The sequence below is a fragment of the Gopherus evgoodei genome, chromosome 3, assembly GCF_007399415.2.
Source record: "Gopherus evgoodei ecotype Sinaloan lineage chromosome 3, rGopEvg1_v1.p, whole genome shotgun sequence".
Taxonomy (NCBI): domain Eukaryota; kingdom Metazoa; phylum Chordata; order Testudines; family Testudinidae; genus Gopherus; species Gopherus evgoodei.
In genome coordinates, this window is record NC_044324.1 from 136,840,178 (window position 1) to 136,852,896 (window position 12,719).

General features: G+C 39.1%; 1 protein-coding gene across 3 annotated transcripts in view; it reads right to left on the minus strand.

Moving 5' to 3' along the window:
* The window catches only part of LOC115648716, a 116,321-nt gene that overhangs the window by 54,244 nt on the left and 49,358 nt on the right, over positions 1 to 12,719 (minus strand). The window lies entirely within an intron of this gene.

A 12,719-nucleotide genomic window follows, 5' to 3' on the forward strand; every position in this document is an offset into this window, starting at 1 on the left:
GGTAAAGAACACTACCAAAATACAATATGTCATCAGTTTTCACTCTTGGGTCACAAGTCTTCAAAATGAGACCTCATCTTTACTGCTTTAAAAAAAAAAAGGATATTTTTTTTATCTCAGAATAACTAATATGTGTGAGTTATCCTGAGGCAAAAACACTGAAGACCAGGAAATTTAGTTTTACCATAAAGTAATCTCATGGAGGTAACCCCTGGAGGGAGTATAGCATTGTGCCTGGTCTTCAGTGTGTTTTCACCTCAGGATAGTTTATGTGCTCTAGTTACCCCAAGGTTAAAAAACAAAACAAAAACAAAAAAGCACCCCTTTCACACAACCCCGTCCCCAGACTTTTTTTTTTTAGCAGGAAAGACAAGACCTAAGAGAGACTAGTAATTCCCAAAGCTCGAGTGTCTGATTCTGTTCTCAATTGTGCCAAGAATCAAGAGGAACTCCCTGGGAATTACACTGTTGCAAAACCAGTGATAGATCAGAATCTGACTGAGTTTTGAGGACTCTTCCTACCACACATCATAGTATATTCTGACCCTGTGAAGTGGGTAAAACAACCTACTGATGCCACTTAGCTGCCATTTTCTTTTTCACCATTCGCTAACAGTAAAAGTTAACCAAAACTTCAGTTAAAGTCACATAATTTCTTGATGGTTTCTTCATATCTTACTTAATTCATCTCGACTTTATTAACAGGCCAAAAAAATAAAATAAAATAAAGAGGAACATAAGCAGAATAAAGAGGTGACTATAGTCTGAAATAATTTTGAACTCCCCAAGTCATTGAGATCCTATGATGCCTTAGGATACGATTCAGTCTTTGTCTTTAGTTTCCTGCATTTTTTCCTCTCTTTTTCAGGAAAGCAAATCTGCAATCAGCAGCAGCTTAGCAAGTCAGCTTCCAACACAGCCTCACATTAAACCACCTGTCCAAGTTCCTTGTGGCATTACTGGCCAGCTACTCACTTCAGGGAGCCCGTTGCCAGTTTTCATAAAAGTTTGCAACTCTAGCCTCTCAGAGCTCTATAGGTACAGTCCCTCCACCTGGTGGCTGCAGGAACCAAAAAGCTCCAGTAAAATGTGACTAGCAGCAGCAGTGCAGACAAGTCTGCAACAGAGCTTCAAGGTTTCATGTAAAATGGATTTTGAAAGAATATCTAGATGCCTTGGGCCTTATGTGCACATCCTGGAACCAGTGTAAATAGATATATAGTACACAGATGCTCTTCCAACTTCCCACCACTTGGCCACCCTAGAAGGATAATCACTCAATACCTCAGAATCCCAGTTTGTGCTGATGGCTCACCGTGTTAGATGATGGAACGCAGCTGGCAGGCTTCCAAGCACTGATGTAATGTAACAGGGCCCATGCATTGTTGAGGTGCTACTTCTCTGCATGCTGGGCATTAGTGAGGTGTTTACGCCACTGAACTGCAGGTTAGGGAGGCCTTGGTGCCACAGGTGCAAAGGGAATCAACGGCAGAAACGTGGGCACTAAATTGTCAGAGCCTCAATGGTGACCCAAGCAGGCCTCAGCTCCTTTGCCTCCCTGTGCACTCAGAGCCAGGAGTCTTTGCAGGTGCCAAGGCTCCAAGTGAATAAGAGTTCCTCCCAGCACATCAGGGAACTGCACTGAGGAGCCTTTGCAGTATCAAGACTGACACATGGAAGCAGAGGAATTCTGTAGCTGGAGTTCGAGTTACTGACCCCCTCCTGGTATTGAAATGGTACTGTCACTTGGAAAGACCGGCAGCTGCTTTGCAGGTGGGGAAACTAAGGCACAGAGAAATTGAAGTAATTTGTCCACAGTCAGAGAGAACTCCTATGGCAGGGCAAGAAATAGAACCAGAGCTCTTGATACCTGGCTCTGTACCTAACCACAAGCACAATCATCCTCCCTTACTTTATATCGACCAGGGGCAAAGCTGTAGTTCAGTGCAGGGGTAGGCAACCTATGGCACACATGCCAAAGGTGGCACGCAAGCTGATTTTCAGTGGCACTCACAGTGCCCGGGTCCTGGCTACCAGTCCAGGGGGGCTCTGCATTTTAATTTAATTGTAAATGAAGCTTCTTAAGCATTTTAAAAACCTTATTTACTTTACATACAACAATAGTTTAGTTATATATTATAGACTTATAGAAAGAGACCTTCTAAAAACATTAACATGTTTTAGACTAGAAGGGACCTCTAGACATCTAGTCAAGCCCCCTGCATTGAGGAAGGATTAAATACACTATAATTACTATAGCTGTTTGTTGCAGGATACACCAATCCTCTAAGGTGCCCGCAGCATGCCAGGTTACTGCGAATTGGAGGCAAGAACTGTTCTAGTTGCTGAAACACCTACATCTTGTAGGCACTACAGTAACCACTCGCACACCTGGTTCAGTGAAATGATATTTTAGTAGGGCTGGGAGGAAAGGGAATAACTGCAGATACCCTCGCTATAGAGTCTTAAACAATTAAAGTTCAAGTGAGCAATAGGGGTTCTTGTTTGGGTTCCTGGGGCAGCCAAGTCTATAATCAGGGCTCTTCTCTAGTCCAGTCTCTATCCCACCAAATAGGACCTTGCAGGTTTCCAGGCCAGGCTTAGTTAGTGTCTCTCATTGTGGCCCCAGTGCACCATCACCTACTACCTAGGCCTCCACTGATGGGGATTCCACAACTTCCTTACGTAACATATCCCAGTACCTAACTATCCTTATCGTTAGAAAGTATTTCTTAATATTTAATCTAAACATCCCTTGCTGCAAATTAAGACAATTACTTCTTGTCCTACAGGTTAGATCTTTTATGCAGTGAAAGACACTTTTGAAAATCCCAGCCTATATAATTTTTATATAAGCAGAATATTACAGTATAAAGAATTAAATGCACATAGATACACACACATACGCATGAGATATTTTCTTTATACTCATGAAGGAATTCAAAATTTAAATCCCTCACAGAAGAGATATGTACAGTTTCAATTATACCATCCGTTATACCTTTGTTTGACTCCTCTTAACAGCTACAATTTTTTCTTCTAACTCCTCTTTTGTTTGCTATCTCATTTCATCTGACGTTACACTATCAATTTATTGTATTACACAGAGGATTTTTCTCTTTAGTTCTCCTTATTTTCAGTGCTGCAAGCTTTTTGGTTAGATTTAATTTAGAAAAATATATTTATTATACAACAATATGTCTCTACTAAAAAATAAACTAACAATTGCCTTAATTGTTATTTACTTCACCTTTGTTATTAAAGCAGCAAGAGTTATTTCTCCCTCCCCATGTCAGTGAAGCAAATGCAAGAAGATCCTCCCACAAAAACATAATCCAGAACAAAAAATCCCACCCAAACCACTGGGAAATTGAAAATCTTCTACCTCTTTAAATGCAGAACCTGTTTTATGCCACTGTTACTTACATTAATTAGTGTGTGATGTTTAAAATTAATACTCGTTTTGGATCCAGTTCTGCCATTCTTACTCAGACAAAACTTCCACTGCAGTCAGCAGGAGGGTTAAGGACTTCAGGGCTGTGCTCTTGATACACACAATCTACATCATACTGAAAATTCAGAACTCAGATAACAAACAAGCAAGCAGAGCACTCGCTCCTTCATAAGCCAAATGTGTGACATCGACCTGCTGAATATGTGACTATGACCCAAAATGAAGTATACACACCCAAAATCAGATTCAGAAAGGCATGATAATGATGTAGAGTTAATTAATTTATTTTTTCCTATAGGCATCTATTATCTTCTGATTCAGGACTTTCACTTCTGAAGTTAATTATTTATAAGCGGGGAAAAAAAATACAGAGCTGACACCAGGTTAGCGTCAAATGAAATTAGATGTGGATCTGAAATCAGACGTGCCTTGTAAATATTTACCTTTGAGTGGAATGGAAGAAAAATGTAAACTTAAAACCCAGCCTTCAATCACGTTTCTGTGCCTGGTTGAGGCAGTGTGTTATACCTACAACCACAGTGTCTTGATCCAAGACAGAGTGGCTTAAATTATTGAAGGTATAAAGTCTCATATCACACAGAAGCCTACATAGATGTTTCATTGTATCACTTTAACCACATTTGTAGGCCTGTCATGTTAAGGACAGGAGCAAAAAGCCATAATTTACTCGTCAATTCATCACAGCCTAACCCTGCCTTATCTTAGCTTTATGGTCCCCTCCAGTAATGCGAGCAGAGAGAAAGATTGGGCAGACCAGGGCTGTAAAAGAGAGAGAGAGAGAGAGAGAGAAAGAGTGCGAGTGCACACGTGCAACAGTTCGCAGCATGATTCCTAATTAACCTAGCTCATAGAAACCCACAGGATTGGGGACCTGAAGGCAAAGAGTGGCATACAAAGAGTAGAGGCAAGCAGCAGCTGCATTTTGAGCATGGTTACCTCCAGACCCATGTATAACTTATGTATAGTTACAAAAAACCTTAAGGTCTTGGTTCAGAAAAGCACTGAACTCATTGGTACAAAAACACATTTAAATGATTTGCTGAACCAGGGCCTAACTTTGAAGGGTTCCCACTCTCTTGCTTATACAGTACCAGCAGCACAAGGAGGTAGTCAATGGCTAAAACGGCTCCCTAAAAGCTATCTTACGGGGGAGGGGCCACTTTGTAGATCCCTGAAAAGACACTAGGATCTGTGAGGCTGAGAGTAAGCCCCTCCTGCAGCCTCTCAAATTTGTATCCACCAAGGGGAGCATTAGAAGGAAACTCCATGAGGACCTCTGACCCCTCCTACACGTTTCTCCACAGGAGGGTAAGACGTGGCCCAAAGTTTGTGTATTAATTTATTTGTTTAAAATAAAAAGATATAGAGATTGTAGATAGACATTTTGAGCTGATCCATGTTAATGCATTACATAAACTAGTCATCGAATTGAAGACCAAATACTGTTTCAATTTTTCCATCAATATTATGGACTCAATAGATCATGTACTTAATATTGCCTCATGCGCACAGTAGATGCTTCAAAAGCATTGAAATTAGCACAGAGCGGGATGCACATCTTTGCACCTTATTCCACAGAACTAATGCCATATATTGTGTCAACAGGTATCTAAGGAGTCCTCAATCTGCAAAGCATTGACAAAAGAATTTAACAACTGTGTTTCAAAGCATGTTTATGCTAATCCATTAATCTGTGGATGTGATGATTAATGCCGCATACTAAGAATTCTTACGAAATTTCTGATGAAAAATAAAGTTCATCTGTAAGTGTAGAAAACTCTCCAAAAGGCACTAACTGCTTGAAAAAAAATCTTTAATACGAGAAAAATTTTACATTCAATTTAAAACTGTGGGGATAGGGGGATCTTAATTTTGGTTCTAGAATTCTTTGTTTGACAACCACCACAATTATTTTATCTAAAATTTGTTTATTCTCCCTCCCCAAAAAACCAACCAACCACACACACAGGCTATCCTTGTGTGTGCTGAAGTTCAACTCAGAGAACATTTCTAACACAACATTGTAACAGCAAACACAGGCGTTCATAACAGAAATGTTGAGATAATTTACACTAAAACATCTATGCAGATGTGGTCGCCTATAATTATTAGTATATTTTTATGCAGAAGATCTGTGTTTCCATGAATTTTCATTCTCTGTTGGTTTGTTTTCATATTAACCTTATGCATTTTGCAGTGCAGAAATATATCCAGTTTAATAAATATTTAAGAAGCTATTCATTTTAAGAGTGGAAAAATTAACATAGTGCCCATTTTAACAACCCCAACGCTACAACATCTGAGAATATAAGATTTGCATTGATCTCTCTAGGAGTGGCATAGGGTGGGGTAAAGTGGGGTCTATATTTTCCACTCAATGTATGGCTTTCATTCACATTAACACTGAGTGGGAAATAGTCACATAAAGCCCCTAATCACTGATGTGTGAATAGAACCCATAATATAGAGCATTAGCATAGTTTTACAAATCTGAATGACAACTTAGTAATTGGATGCAGTGACTTTCCATGGGTTTTTACGCACATTGGCATGGCAGTGTGGGGGAGATAGAACAGAAACACTCTTGACTGCCTCAGTACAGTGGATAAACAAAGGACATCACCCTGTAGAGATATTCATCCAACACTTTCACCAGCAATTAATTCACTAAAATTAGAAAAAAGCTAAGAAGCCACCATGAGATTCCAGAAGCTTTGGACAACAGACATTTATGGCTTTAAAATGCTATAAATAATTGTTTCTTAAAAAGAAAAAAAACACTTATTTAAATGCACAGATTGTTTATTTTTATTTAATATTAAAACTTCAGTTCCCTTAACTAAATGAAATTCTCATTCACCCTTATGCTGCAAAATTATTTCCCACAATTATTTTCTGACTCTTTTAGAATATAGGGATGGACCTTTACTTTGCTGGGCAGTATGCAAAATGACATATACCTATGCTCTCATCATCTTGCATGCAATCCCCACCTAGGCAATGGTGAATCCCTGCTCCCAACACCCCTCTTCACATAGCTGCATAGCTTGCAGTCATTCATACATGGGGGCCAAGTAGCCAGGACTGGATTCAGAGAACAACTTTTCGAGCGAGCTTTGAGAGAGAGAGAGGGGAATTCATTCTCTTCTGCAGCCAGCCAGCAGAGTCAAATTGCATCATAGAACAAGACATATGATGAGGCGCGGGCTGGCGAATCAGAGAAGTATATGTGTAGTGAGTGTGGGACCCCAAGAAGGGTTAAAGCTCAGGCTGGCCTTGAGAAAAAAATACATATATGACTAATTCTACAGACCCGCAGAGTCCTCACTCAGGGAATACACCATTTGAGTGGGAACTTTCCTGTTAAGGAATGAAGGTATGGAATTATTAGTGAATGAGAACAGCACTTCCATCAGTTCCAGTTGCTAAATGCTTCAGGTAATATTTTTACACTAATATTTTCATTGATTTGCATAGGCATAAACATTACAGTGCACGTCAATAAATGCAGTCTAAAACTGTTGTGCTCTTCAAATATAGCCAGCTCTGAATATCAACTGCAAAACAGAATCATCCATGAACAACCGTGCAAAGGAAAGCAGAATGAATACAAGAACACTTCCAGAAACAACCTCCATGGGAGAAGGTACTTCGATATACAGGGGATGAGTACAGCATAAATACAGGCAGGTTAGGCACACAGTGTTCTGTCAATTTTATATTGTTTTCTATTTACAATTTTTAAAAATGGATGGTTAATTTTAAAAAATGCTGTTAGTCATGTTCCAAGTTGGCTCTCTTCTAATTGAAAAGAATTAATTATGCAGTCATCAGGTGGTCACTGTATGTGACTTTACAACTATTACAGGCCTTGCCTAGACACAAAACTTGCACTGTTTTAACTACAAGTGTATTTTACAATTGATTCAGGCTCTCTCTACGCTAGAGATCTTACAGCAGCACAGCTGTACCAATGCAGCTGCATGGCTGGAAGATCTCTCATCTAGTCGCTCTATGCTGACAGGAGAGACCTCCCTCCCCTAACATAGTGCTGTTCACACTACCATTTATACCAGCAAATCTCTTAGCTCGGTGGGGTGTTTTTCACACCCTGAGCGCTGTGCACACTACCACTTATGCCAGCAAAATTTATGTCGCTCAGGGGTAGGGTAGACATGGCCTCAGTTAAAGTGAGGCAGACCACTGTGTAGATGCTCTTATTTTAGTTTAAGAGTGGCTTTTATGGATTTAGCTTAAATCAACTGGTTACCAACTTAGGCTAGAAAGAAATAAGCCATTCCTAAATTGAAGTGTCTACATACGGTTTTTCACTGCACTACCTAAATAAGTTTTAAATGAGATTGTTGTAATTTTCCTATGTAAATAAGCCATTAGACTCTCAGAAACAAAACTTGCTACTGCAGTCGGGTATATAAACAAAAACATTTCTTTAAAATTCCGTTCTTGTTCATACTTATTGATACTGGGTGTATGCATACTTTGTCACAGCAACAATTCATTATTTCTTTTTCATTTGAAAAAGGATCTAAATTGTTGTATTTTAAAATAAATGTTTATGTTATACAAGTCAAAGTTAAGATTCAGAACATTATGATTAAAGTAATTTCTTTCCTTTCAGTGGCTATGTGTCTGCCAAACATAATTCACTGCAGTATTCTCCTGTTAAATGTGGAGAAGTGTTTCCTTTAGAAGAGGAAATTCTCTTAAGGAAGTTGTTTTAAGATAAATAAAAGTTCAGGATGAAGCCAGCAAAAGGTGTGAAGGATTTCTCTTTGATTTCCCAATTTGTGTATCTGGGCTCAGACACAGACTACATTTTATGCACATATTAATAGGATGCTAATAAGTCTACAACTCTACTTTAACATGGACCTGTAGAGACAGCCTGATATGTGGCACCAAATATATTAACCTTCTTAAGTAGGGACATTTTGTTCCTTTCTTGTAAAAGAGAGAATCAGATCATGCCTTTTTAATTTTGAGTTGAGAAAGTATTGCAAAGGCTGCCTATTAAGTTATTTTGATGTTAGATTGTTTAGCAGTGTCACTGACCAGTTAAAATTGTCTTTGAACATCAAGAGAAAAGAACCAAATCTGCCTAGAATAAACTTTAGTAGCATAGTCTCTATCATTTTTTTTTCTTGTCCATAACAATACTGACTAAATTAGGAAAACTACTTATATCAAAGAGATCATAAAAACAACACATCAAAATAACGCAGCACTGAAGCTCATAGAACTGTATTTAAATGTTTGCTGAGGTCTCGTGAAAAATTCTGAAAAACATTCGATTTAGAGACAATTCTGCTTATGTTTTCTAGATTTCTCTTCCTTTTGGTTGTTTTCTTAAAATTCCCTGGGAAATTCACATGAAACCAGGCCTCTGTTCCTCAACAGTTAATTTTATCCCGGCTGGTTACTTCTCAGCTAATAATGCCAATATCTTCTCTCTGGTGACATTATAATCATTTCTACAAAGCCAAAGGTCATGTCACAAAGACAGGATTTTAACATCAATTAATGGAATAAGGGAGTAGATGAAATCTCTAGAAACAAAGATCTTGTTTTCATGCATTTTTCCGCAGCAATACAAAGGAAAGATAAAGCCCCGGAGAACATACATCCAGTTGTGCAGTGGTCCAAGAACTGAACTCAGGAACTATATTTGGAGGTACACTGACAATTTAAAAATCATACACTGAAAACAATGATTTTACCTGTGATATGAACACCCCCTTAGATGAGTAAAACAAAGATTTTTACAAATCAAAATAGCTTTTTACCATTTATATTGTTTATCTTTTTCATAGTTCAACCACCAAAAAAATGGAAATTAATTAAGCCGGTTTCACTTCGGTTTATGCTCAGTCTCATTCTCAGACACTGCAAGGAAAACATTTATTGGTTTAAAAAACAAAACAAAAAACACAAAATCATGATTCCATTGGAGTTTAAAAGAAAAATCATGGAAAAACATTACTCGTGGAGTTGGACTATTTATACAAAACCTAAATACTGGATCACATTTACTTCATTAAAACACAATGGGTAACATTTTCAAAAGCACCTAAGTGATTTAGGCACTTATGAAAATTTTACCTAATATCAACTAAGCTGATTTCTAACATGGTCTCACCTGGCTGGACATCACAGATGAGGCCAGATGGTGTTAGAACTGTGTTAAAAATCCTTTTTTCTCCTGTGTTACTAAGGACTTAAACTAGAACACTTCAGCCCCGCCCCGAAGATAAAAGAGTTCTAACAACATTCATCCCTATTCCCGTTGGCTGGCCAAATCTCGTTCAAGTACAGCAAAAATAAAACAGTATTTAAAATTAGACCTTAGTTTACGCGTTAGCTCCTTCTATAAAGGATTTAAAAGAAAACTGATTATCGTTTTTCTACTATGGTAGCCCCTAAGAGCCCCAGACACATGTCTAGTGCACACTGGGGCTGTGTACTGTACAACACAGAGCAATGTTTTCCAAAGTTCTCCAGAAAACATCAGTAATTCTAAGATTGTGTCCAACTCCCCATCTACATTACTAAAATAACCACATTACTGAACTATTAGACAAACCGTTGCATTATTTAACTATTAAAAATTAAATATAATAGTTAAATTGTGGGTTAAACTGTACCTAGACAGACAGAGGAAAACTATGTTAAACATATTTTTGTTTAAGTATCTCTCAAAATGAAAACAGTTTTCTAACACGGTTAAAATATGGCTAGAGCACAATCGTGTTGTATGGTCCTTTTAAGCACTGAAGTGCAGATGACAGCTAAGTTTCTTTTATAAAACTTATTTTCCATGGAAAAAGAAGTTCACCTCAGCCATTAGTTACCTCTAAAGCCGAAACTTGCCATGGTGAGTTTTGGTATTTTTGTTTTTTAAACATATAATTTTTTAAAATTAAAACAGTTCTTAAATTTATGAAGTTGCTAAATGGTTTAATAAAAATAACCTATCTGAATGCTTTTTTTGCATTTCTAAAACTCAGTTTCATTGGCAAAATTAACTTCTTTCTCAAAAGGAGCTGATGAAAGGGGTGTTGTGTCAAAGAGCCATTCAACTGTATTTCAAGATTGAATTGCAAATTAGTCAAAAAGCACTAAGCCTCCACATGCTCATCTAATCCCCTGCAAATCACTCTCAAATAAGCAAAACGGCATGGATTGAAGTGACCCTCTAGTATTATAGTGAAGATGGATATATCCATTACTGTTAATCACTTCCTACACCAAGCTGCTTTTAAAACTTCATTGGTTAGTCCCACCTGTTGCTAGCAAGGGGACTCCTATAAATGACTCCTGCTTTGAAAACTCTTGTATGCAGTTCTTGTGTAGCAGCCGCCAGATTCTCTTGCTGAGAGAGAAGGGAAGGTTGCTACACTGCACATTCATGGAATCCCAAAGCACTTCACAAAGTAATGATTTGTGTGTCAGTGCTATGACGGGGCTGGTCATGGCAGTGGTCAGACTACAGAACAGGGATGAGTCAAGCAAATCTGGGGCATCCTGCAAATCTATTCTAGGTTCCCCAGCTGGATAGCCCAAGATTCAGTGTCAACCTTCTTCTCCCCAGCTGCAATGCCATGGCATCAGAATGAATCTGGGGGATTAGGTCATAGGCACACTAGAGTGTGCATTTGCAAGAGGATTTAAGGGACAGCAGGAGAAGGGGGAACTTGTGAAATACTTCAGCCAGGGCCACGCTAAATGGGAGGACATCTCAACTCCCCTGGAACAATCAAGTTACAATCTAGAACTCAGTCAATAAAAAGCAGCCCCACTGCTGGCACTATAAGCCGGGGGCGTAGAGTGAAGCATGAATAATTCACATCACAGCCAGTCCTTGGTGGAGAGGAGATCCCCCAGGATGAAGGACCTCCATTATCTAAACTATCTTTCAAGAGTATTAAACTGCACCTCTCTAGGGAGCCCTTCAGACAATAACCCTTGTGTCCTCCTGGCCCATATCCCCGTATGAAAACTTCCCTAATGATGGTCCTAAACCAAATGTAATCTATTATGAATGCCCACTTCCCCCCAGAGGTTTGCCAGCCATTCAAGTGAACCTAAGCAGAGTTTCAAGTAAGCGTCATCCCACCCTCCCCCCCACACACAAATTGTGTGTGAGAATCATGCAAAACTCACTGGTTTCAGTCAAGTTTGTTTTGAATTTGGGCCCATTAGAGCTCAAAGTGAAACTCCAGGGGTGTGAAGTTCAAACTGTGTGAACCAGAACTAGCAAGTCTGGCACAGATCTACTTCTAGAGCACAAGGCTCTCTCTTCTAGGAGCTATTACTGAGTGCATAGCGAGTGCCATACCTGCTCACCTAATCCCATCTGGACTGCTTTGTGGGATACTTTTTAAACCATTAGATGCCTAAAGGAAGAACATACTTGTCTTTAGAATAAAAGTTGTTCTCCTATTTCTCTCACCCCTTCCTTACCCACACCAGTCCCACTTTATACTCCACTTCCCTCTCTCCGAAGAGAGCTCTCTCTGCTCCCTAACTTCTCTTGCCCCAACTCCCATTCCAACAGCACCAGAACAGGTGCCCCTGAGCCTCACATTCCCTACCTGCCAAGCTCTTCAGTGGCTCCCATAAACCCCAGGGGAACGGGCCAGTCTGATGCAGTAAAACACTTCAGTACTGACTGGCATCCTAATGGGAAAATGTTCCACGTGGCTCCTTCTAATCCCATTGGAGTAGGGATTGCTCCTGCAGTCAGGACTCTGCTCACTAGGCCTAGTATCTGACTCAGCAGCTATCACCATGCTTCACCAGCAGACTTGGTAGTGCGAGAAACACCACAGTAAGCTTGGAAGCAGTCTTGTCAATAATCACGTCCTTTTCAGGATAATTGTGTCAATCATGAATTATATGAAAGACACTCAGATCTGTATGGTTGGAAAGTGATGGCAGGGTTGCTGTTCTTTAGTTTATTCACGCTGGGCAGAGTCACGTTTTTAGTGATAACTTTGTTTTTATTCCCACCATCAAAATACTTGTTTTAGAGCAAGATCTGGGACCAGAGGAAGAGTACATAAATCATCTCCCTTATGGAAACAGTATGTATATGTCAAGAGATGACATCAATATGATTTATCAAAAACAACCAACACCTGTGAAATTAAAGAGAAAATTAAGTCCTTTCTATTACTTATGGCTAGAAAACTTCTACCAAAACTATTTCTGAGAGAATATTTTT